Raw genomic sequence first — 8,723 nt, forward strand, 5'->3', positions numbered from 1 at the left:
ACACACACACACACACACACACACACACACACACACACACACACACACACACACACACACACACACACAAAGAATGCATGTTTCAGAAGTGGCTATCATATTTGGCTCCCAGCTGCCACACTCTTTGCTTTATCTCTCTTGAGGATGTAGTGCTCGTCTTTGTGTACCACACGCAGACCCTTTTATTTCCTCTACACATGCTCAAACACACACATGCACACGCACACACAAACACAAGCAGATTAGGMTGTAGTCCCAAAAGACAAACAAAGTGCACTCTCCAATCTATCTACCTGAGAGGTAGCTAAAAAAAACAAAAGCATCAATAATGATTACTCTTGCTTTCTATTTTCTTGTCAAATTCTACCTAGACAAGAAATTTTTTGGTTTAAAATATTTCTATCTTTTCAACAGTCAGATGTAGATTCAAATGAAGACAGTCTTGTAAAGCTGAAAATCTGAAAAATCTTCCCTTTTCTTTCCACGTTTTGAACAAATGCTGCGTTATGGTGGCCCTCAATGCTTCATTTGTAATTAACTTCATTTCATGTTTAACTTCAACTAAACATAAAACCTTGCATTCTTTGTCTCATTGCTATGGTTGAGCACAGCTAACAAACAATAACTGAGCCTCTATGTGGTATTTCCTGTATAGAAAAAGCATTTTAACATGTCCTCTTATAACTACGAAAAAGTACTACGTGACTAAATGTGAAATAAACATTATAGAATTACTATTAAAAATAAAAGAGTTTTAATCAATGTTGAGTTGTGATAAGTGYCGTCTTAAACTCCGAACTCTTCCCACAGGGAATTCCCACTGGAGGGGCATTTCAATTAAAAGTGGGATATTTCCACTTCCCAGTATAACTGGGCCAAAGCAAATGTAGCTGACACTAATGCAGCAAAATTTAGATTTTACACTGTGAATTTTGCWGGCTGCCGGCTACGTTTGAATCCCGTGCAGCTCCACCATGGTGGGATATCATCAGTYTGCACATGAAATAATCAACATTTTATTTATGGTCAATGATGACTTTACAACAGCACATTTTGAGACATTGACACAGGGTTATTAAATTAAATTGCTCAGGGGGCCACAGTTACTCAAAGCCAACACAAAATTGCTATACCATAATCATTCTTTTCAGATATGCTAAAATTTAGTGTGGTAGTAGTGGACAGTTGTTCACAAAATCATTCAAGATCTCACTATATTGCATAACATCTGATCAAACAGTATTTGACCAAAACAACAATAATTTTATCATTTCTTAGTTTAAAAAGTTACGATCCAGGGTGAACTTAAAATGAAAGTGCTCTAAATAAGAACCTGTCTGTTCRGTAAATTTGCACCAGTGGGAAAACTGGACAGTAAAATCTGAAAGGACACGATGGACTTTAATAAACGTTAACAGGGGATCTTTCATTAACCTTGTCTTGTGTCTGTCTGTATGTGAGAAGGGCAACAGGATACGTCCTCCACTTCCTTCGACTTGCAGACAGAGCTCAAATTGGTCTTTTTTTTCTTCTTCTTTTAATTTTCTGTCTGCCGGTTTGCTGTGGCACCTGCATGACTGTCACCACTGGCCCATTTGTCTTCCTTCAGAGGTATTCTGAACTGATTAAACGCAGCTGAAATGTCTTCAGGTGTCCAGCACAGAGCGGCACACAGACACACACAGTAAGCGGTAATGGCATTTTCACTGTTAATGGGAGCAAAATTGTAGACACCCTTTCTTGCTTGCTCCCCTTTTTCTTATCTTCCTCTCCTTATTTATTTTCCAGATGTCTGCAGAAGCTTTTTAAAAGATAAAAAAACAGCATCCTCTTCACTTTGCCCGATTMACACCCGTCAACCTGAGAGTGAAGAGCAACTGGAACTGATCGAGGGCATCCTCCATGGCCTCTGCCATTCCACTCCCTGCACCTGCATGTCAGCTGATTGTGTATGAGTGTGTTTGAGCCAGATCAGTGTGTATGTGGGCCATAAACCATGGCAGGCGAGCTGTTTGATGGAAACCTGTCAATAGGAGTTGATCACTGTGTTAAAAAATGACAGCTAAAAAACCAAAACAACCGAATTGTAGACTAAACTCAAAGAGTTTTTAAAAATAAATATTATTAAGACTTGTTTTATTGATTTATTCATTCATTTTAAAACAAACAAAAGAAAATCTATATACAATAAAATAGTAAACAAATCAAAAATTAAATGAAGCAGAAAGAAAAATCATATTATATTTGCCCTTATTTATTCCTAAATTCAATTTCAACAATAATAATATGCAAAACCAAGTGAAGTCTTTCCTAAACAACAGCTCATTTCAACACATGCACTATATCTTATTTCTTCCATAAACTCACCTGTGTCATAAACATACACAGTGTTSGGACAGTTTTAACATCAATCTTAAGATTATTCCATAGTTTTATTCTCTGTTCCTTCAAACTGTTTCAAATTTTAGGTTTTACATAAATCTCTATTAGGATGCTCTCTTTTAACAAAATTTAATTGGATAAAAAGGTAATGTGTTTTTGTTAGCTTCATACATAACCTGTAAAGTATTAAAGGGTAATGTCAGCATACCACCAAGAAGGACCAACCACATCCAACAGGATTAACTGTGGACACAAGAGGAAGCTGTCTGAAAGAGATGTTATGGTCTAAAACCAGCTGTTTCACTTTCACTGTTTCAGTTTGACTGACTAGAACCAGAGAAATGGTTTGGAAACTAAAAGAATGATCAAAATAAATGTAAAAGATGAAAGTTTTCTAAAAATATCTCCTACACAGAAAGAGATTTATCTCTTTGACAGGTTGCATTTACATATAAACCATATCTCCATTTTTAGAAACATTACATTTTCCAACAATGATACAGGTGTGGAGAGAAAAACAGACATGAAGACAAACGCACAGAAACGTAAAACAAAATTACACAAAAGCAAAAACTCAGCTAATGTTAATCAGCATAATGAAACAATGGAGTTATTATCTGTGTATCTGTTCTTTGGTTTTTCTGTTTCAAATTAAATGAGAAACAAAATCTGGTGCTTTTTTAGTTTTAAAAAACAACAATTGCAAAACTAAAACAGGCTATGCTTTTTTTGTTTGTTTGTTTTCATTTAATGGTTAACACAAATACAAGCTTTATATTTTGTTAGTGCACTATCTGAGACCATGTTCTGAACTCCTGGTGCATTACATTTCCACTTTCCACCAAGAATATTTGTCTAATTTAGGAATGCTTTTCCATTTTTAAGCAGTCTTCCAGCCACCTTCAACTCTTCTTCTTTGGCAATTTCCGTAATTTCCAGTACCGCTAAATGTTAACACAACAACCATGTGTTTTATTTTGGATGTAGAAAGTTGAAGCAAAAAGCAAACACTGTGGATTTTTATTTAGTTTGATTTTACATTCCTTTTTTAAAACCAGGAAAACAAACACAAAAAAAAACCAACATGTTTTTTTTGTCAATTTTGTTTTGAAATGTGAAAACCAAAAACCGGTTCTCAGGATCAGGGCATGTTGAGCTCAGAGAATACTAGGAGCTGCAGAAAAAAATGTATAGTTAGCAAGCCAAGTGCAGTGTTTTTGGTACATGCTTTGAAAATGTTCAGTTTAATAAAGTTTAAAAAAGTAAAAGAGCAAGGGAGCTTCATTAATGGTTCTTGCTCTCTTGCCAAACCTGACTTTTAGAATAAAGGATTATATATTTTAAAGCTCAAACAATTGTCTAAGCTGGACTTCCGATGGAAGCAGCAGGTAAAATTTTAAATGAGACCCTCACAGCTGAGACAAAAGTTCTTCTGAAACAAAACGAGTGGCTGTGTGGATGTCCTGTGAGAAACTTTTTCTCCCTGCCATTTTTCAACTTGTGACAGTATCTGGACTGAGATGGGATATTGTAAGTGGTGCATGGACTTCATTTATAAGTAAAGGTAGAACATAATAACAGTTTTGTATTAATGAAATGCACATCAAGTACAGTTTGTGTAAAGAATACTGATATGAGATATGAAACATAACATAACACAACTTCTGCCAGTCGTATGGTGAATAAGTTGTTCTTTAGGGTTCATTTATTTTTAAATCTGATTCTGATGAGCTGAGTGTCTCACCATGCATGAACCTCAGGCCCCAAACTGTCGATCCATGTCCCGCTTCATCCTACCATCACTCCTGAACAAAACAGCTCCACTTGAGGCAAAGGCTCCCCCTCAACCCATAGGGGGCATTCCACCCTTTTCTGGTTGAGTTTCTTTCTCATCTTAAGTTACTTTTAATGCTGCCTGGCTCAGACTGGATCCTTTTATCTCCTCCTGCTTTCTTGATGACAAATATTAACCTTCTCACTGCAGGTCTCCTGCTATCCAGTCAGTTTGTGTCAGGCTTTACAGGAACCCCCTTGAAGCCACAGCCGTGACTAATTTTTGCACATTTAAAGGCTTAATAATACACCTATCTTGTGCAACACACCAGCACTAAAGTGGTGCCACTATAAGAGCACACTTGCAAACTCGTGCAAAAAGCTTACAGCTCTAATTTGTTCTCCATCTTCTCATCCAGCTTTTTTTTTCTTTTTCCTTTTTTTCTCAGTACTGAGCCGTCAAGCAAAGTGTCACAGGGTGAGTTTTAGTGCTAAGCTTCCCAGCTGTCCTCCACCTCCCTGTGTTAGCTTGGTGGAAAAAAAAGATAAGCATGAAATCTAAGAAATAAGGAGGAAATAAAAAGGAAAATCAAAAGCTGGTTGAAACGACTAGTGGGATGTTTCTTACGGGTTTTCACACAACCAGTAGACATGGACATAAAAGCTGGCTGCATTTTTTCATCATCTCTTAGAATCCAAACCAGCACTGGTGCAAACCAAGCAGACAGATCATGGTGTCAGGACACAGTTACACCTGGCTCACACAGAAAGATAATTGTGCTGATTTTTGACCCGAATTTTCCCTTCAGACAATTTTAAGGACGCTTCAATTATCATGACAGCTTTTAAGATAATTTTATGGGATATTTCTGCCATGTGGGGTGTGTTAAAAATCAGCTCAGAAAGATGACCGACTTCAAATCGGGAATGTTCAACATGTTGGATTATCTTGGCTTGATATCACAGCATGTGTGTTGTTTTCCCCGAGGACAAACAAGCTCACAGCCTCTTGAATGTGATGTATAGCCAATCAGAAAGCAAGGTGATGGAAACATGAAGGGGGATCTAAAACACTGAAGACAAAACAACTGCCATGGAGCACCAGAAAATCCAGACGTCAGAGATATCTTTTTTCCCACCCTTAAAAATAGTCCACAAACTATAGTGCTTCTCCCTCATCAGCCATGTTTTATTTACCCTGAACTCATGTTTGGTCTCGAGAGGTTTTGTGAGATTTCCTGTCTTAAAGGGCCAATACTATGTGTTTCTCAGGCATATATTTAAATACTATACCATAATAAAGTATCTATGACACCTTTAGCTGTTATTAAAATGCTTTCTTTATGTTTAAATAGAAAATAAACTTATCTTCTCATCACCTCCTTTACTAAATGCCTTGAAATTGGCCTCTGTCTCTTTAAGAACCACCTTCGCTTCTGTGTTGCCCAGTTCGGTGCTGGGGGGGGGGGCGGGGGGGGCATGATGCCGTTAACTTGGCATCTGAAAATGCATTTCCTCAAAGGTATTTTTAATATGAAAATAGCTTCACTGAGTGAGAACTAATGCTGAGAGCTCAGCAGACAGTTAGGTTTCACTTTCACCCAAGAGCCTGCAGGAATCATGGGCGGAGTGTGTGGGGAGGGTCTCTGCCATGAGGAAGTTCGGCTTAAAGACACGGCCCAGGGGTGTTTCTGGTCCCCACCTGTCGTTTTGCTCCTCAGCATGGCTTCCTAAAAACACTGCAGGATTTCTCAAACATGCATGAATGAGTCAGAGCAAGGCTTTGGGCATGTTTTCTTATGAGAGTATAACATTATAACATGATATAAAACTCAAAAAAGTTGATTTTACATGATATTGCCCCTTTAATGTTCATGAATGAAAGTTGTGTGTGGTGTGTTTTCTTTGTCATGTGGCTGTACACCACACACTAGGTGTGTTTTCATCCAATTTTAATGTGAATTTTGAGCAGAATTTTAAAATGTTCCAAAAAAAAAAAAAAAAGAAGAAGAAAATACACGTCAGACTTGTTTCCATTTACTGGCTTGGAGCGAATCAACCAGGCTACGTAAAGTGTAATTACGTCAGACACTCGTGTTACAGAAAGTAAGGTCACAAACTTGCAGGGACTACACATCTCAGGAGAGAAGTTATCAGGAACGTGTTGTTACTATCGGGAAGGTTGTAATTATTCTGTCACACCAGCTAATATTGGAGATGTTACATGCTGTCTGGAGGCGTAGAAAAAGAAAGCGATTCTCTTCACATTACGGGAATATCTGGAAAGACGCCGACAGCAGGAGGAGGGTCCAGCTGCAGCTGCTACAATTATTGGACAGCAGAAACAGCTGATCGAGGTAAATGTTCGCTACGTCAGAACTCATTCATCAAATGTTTTTTCATCTTGTAAAAAACGTTTTTGCTAATTTGCCATATCCGTCAACCTTTTCTAATGCAATACTTCAAAATGCGCATAAAAAACATTGATGGAAACTAGGGCTGCCACGATTAGTCGATTGGTCGACGACTAATCGATTATTAAAATAATCGATGACTAATTTAATAATCGATTAACCGTTTTCTTTTTTGTTTGGTTTTGTTCTTTCCTTTGTTTTTCTCTCCAAACTGCTTTGACACCTTCCACTGCCACATCTGCCTTTCTGTCCTTGACACACACGTACAGTAGTGGTAACTGGGGTAGGCCGTGGACGTCACAAGACATTATACAGACAGGCTCTGGTATCATGGCTACCCAGCAACGGAGCTCAAAAGTGTGGGATCATTTTAAGAAAATGAAAGAGAAACCTGTGCAATATCTGCAGAGCAGAACTTGTCTTCCACAGCAATTATTTTTAGTTAGCATATAGCTAAAATCTAACCATGGTTATATAATAGCAGCTGCATTCTGGCGCGATAAGCTCTATGTTTTATATTCAGTTAACGTATGATCTGATTAGTCGACTAATTGAAAAAATAATCGGTGATTAATCGATTATAAAAATAATCGTTTGTGGCAGCCCTAATGGAAACACAGCTACTGTAGGACCAAACCTCTCATGTGTATGATTTTTTTTATCTTTATGTGGAGTCTCTCAGGTTTTGGAAATCAACCGACAATTTTAAAATCTTGCCTCGTAAACCAGGCATTAGAAGGTTCTTGGTGGTGTCTAAGTGTCAATTTTCTCTGTGCACTTCAGTCTCTTCCCACTGACTAAACACAAGTTAGATTTATTTGTAACACAATTGTCCCGAGGTGTGAGTGAGACTGTGAATGGTTGTTTGTCTCATTTGTCTCTATATGGCTCTGTGATGGACTTGCAACCTGTCCAGAGTGTGCTCCACCTCTAGCATAATGACTGCTGGAGACAGGCAGAAGCTCCCCCATGATCGGAAAGGAGAAAAAAGGTCAAAGACAATGGATGAATGGGTCTCCAGAAAAAGCAGAAGCAGAGAGCAGCTGCCAGTTAGAAAGGGCTTGAAGAGCAGCGAGGGGTGTGTGTAATCTGTCCAACATACAGATACACATTAATAACCAATAGGAGGGGTGCAGGAAGGCCAAAGACAGACTAAAGGATGGTAATACTAAGCTCCCTGGAACAGAGATAAAACTGCCAAATGGACAGATCGGCAGGCAGAGGGACCACTACACCCTCGGCACAAACTGACAGATGACTCTGAGTTTCTCACAAGTCTCTTTCTGAAGGACCACTTTTCTTGTTTCTCTGCCACACTGTCCTCCTCTCATCAACTATCAGTGGCTTCAAAGGTCACAAAGACAGACACACAAACAAATATAAAATGTCAAGACTACTGCCAAAGTTCAAAATGTCATGATTAACATTCTTAATTTGAGTTTTCAGCATGATCAAAAGATTTGATTTAATATTGTAAAAACACATCTTTTAGAAATGACTAAAAAAGGATTATTGTGAGCTCTGTGGATTAATTTGCTTTAGTCTTTTTTGCATCTCAAAATTTTAGCCTCCTTTTAGAGCTGCTAGGATAATTACAAAGCATGGGGTGAGTAAGTGCAGAAGCTGTTATGGGCTGCTGAGATTTTTAACATGAATACTGTAAAGGAAAAAAGAAATGGACACTAAGCAGATAAAATGTCAGTGTGACTGAAGACAGATAACAATTCATGTTAAAAGATGAATTTTGTAATTCCACTACAGACAGTAGCTTTGAAAACTGTGAAACTTATTTTCCTTCTTAAATCCCCTTGACTACTCATTTGTTCTTCAYGGTTGGTTACGTTTTTACCTTAGTGACCTACAATTATGCTAATAAATGAGCTGAAGGAAGGACAAGTATTGATAGAAACTGATTTTGAAAGTAATGGTTTTGCTATTTTATGTGCACTTCAGTTTCTTTTACTTTCACTTTTCTTTTACTATACTATGTGTGGAACAATTGAGGTGACCCTAACTGAAGAAAAAAGTCATTTGTTTGTTGCTTTGATAAAAAAGAATTAAATTGTTTTTTCCAGTGATTTTTGCTGGTATCTCCCACAATTAAAATGTGCCTTGTTGCTTCAACTTAAAAATGTAGATGGAAGAGTTATATAT

The 8,723-nt window shown here is 37.8% G+C and overlaps 1 protein-coding gene across 1 annotated transcript in view; it reads right to left on the bottom strand.

Moving 5' to 3' along the window:
- ncanb (neurocan b) overlaps positions 1-8,723 on the bottom strand; it is a gene marked incomplete at its 5' end in the record, with an annotated part of 221,252 nt that overhangs the window by 155,440 nt on the left and 57,089 nt on the right.

The sequence above is a fragment of the Austrofundulus limnaeus genome, unplaced genomic scaffold (assembly GCF_001266775.1).
Source record: "Austrofundulus limnaeus strain Quisiro unplaced genomic scaffold, Austrofundulus_limnaeus-1.0 Scaffold153, whole genome shotgun sequence".
Lineage (NCBI taxonomy): Eukaryota > Metazoa > Chordata > Actinopteri > Cyprinodontiformes > Rivulidae > Austrofundulus > Austrofundulus limnaeus.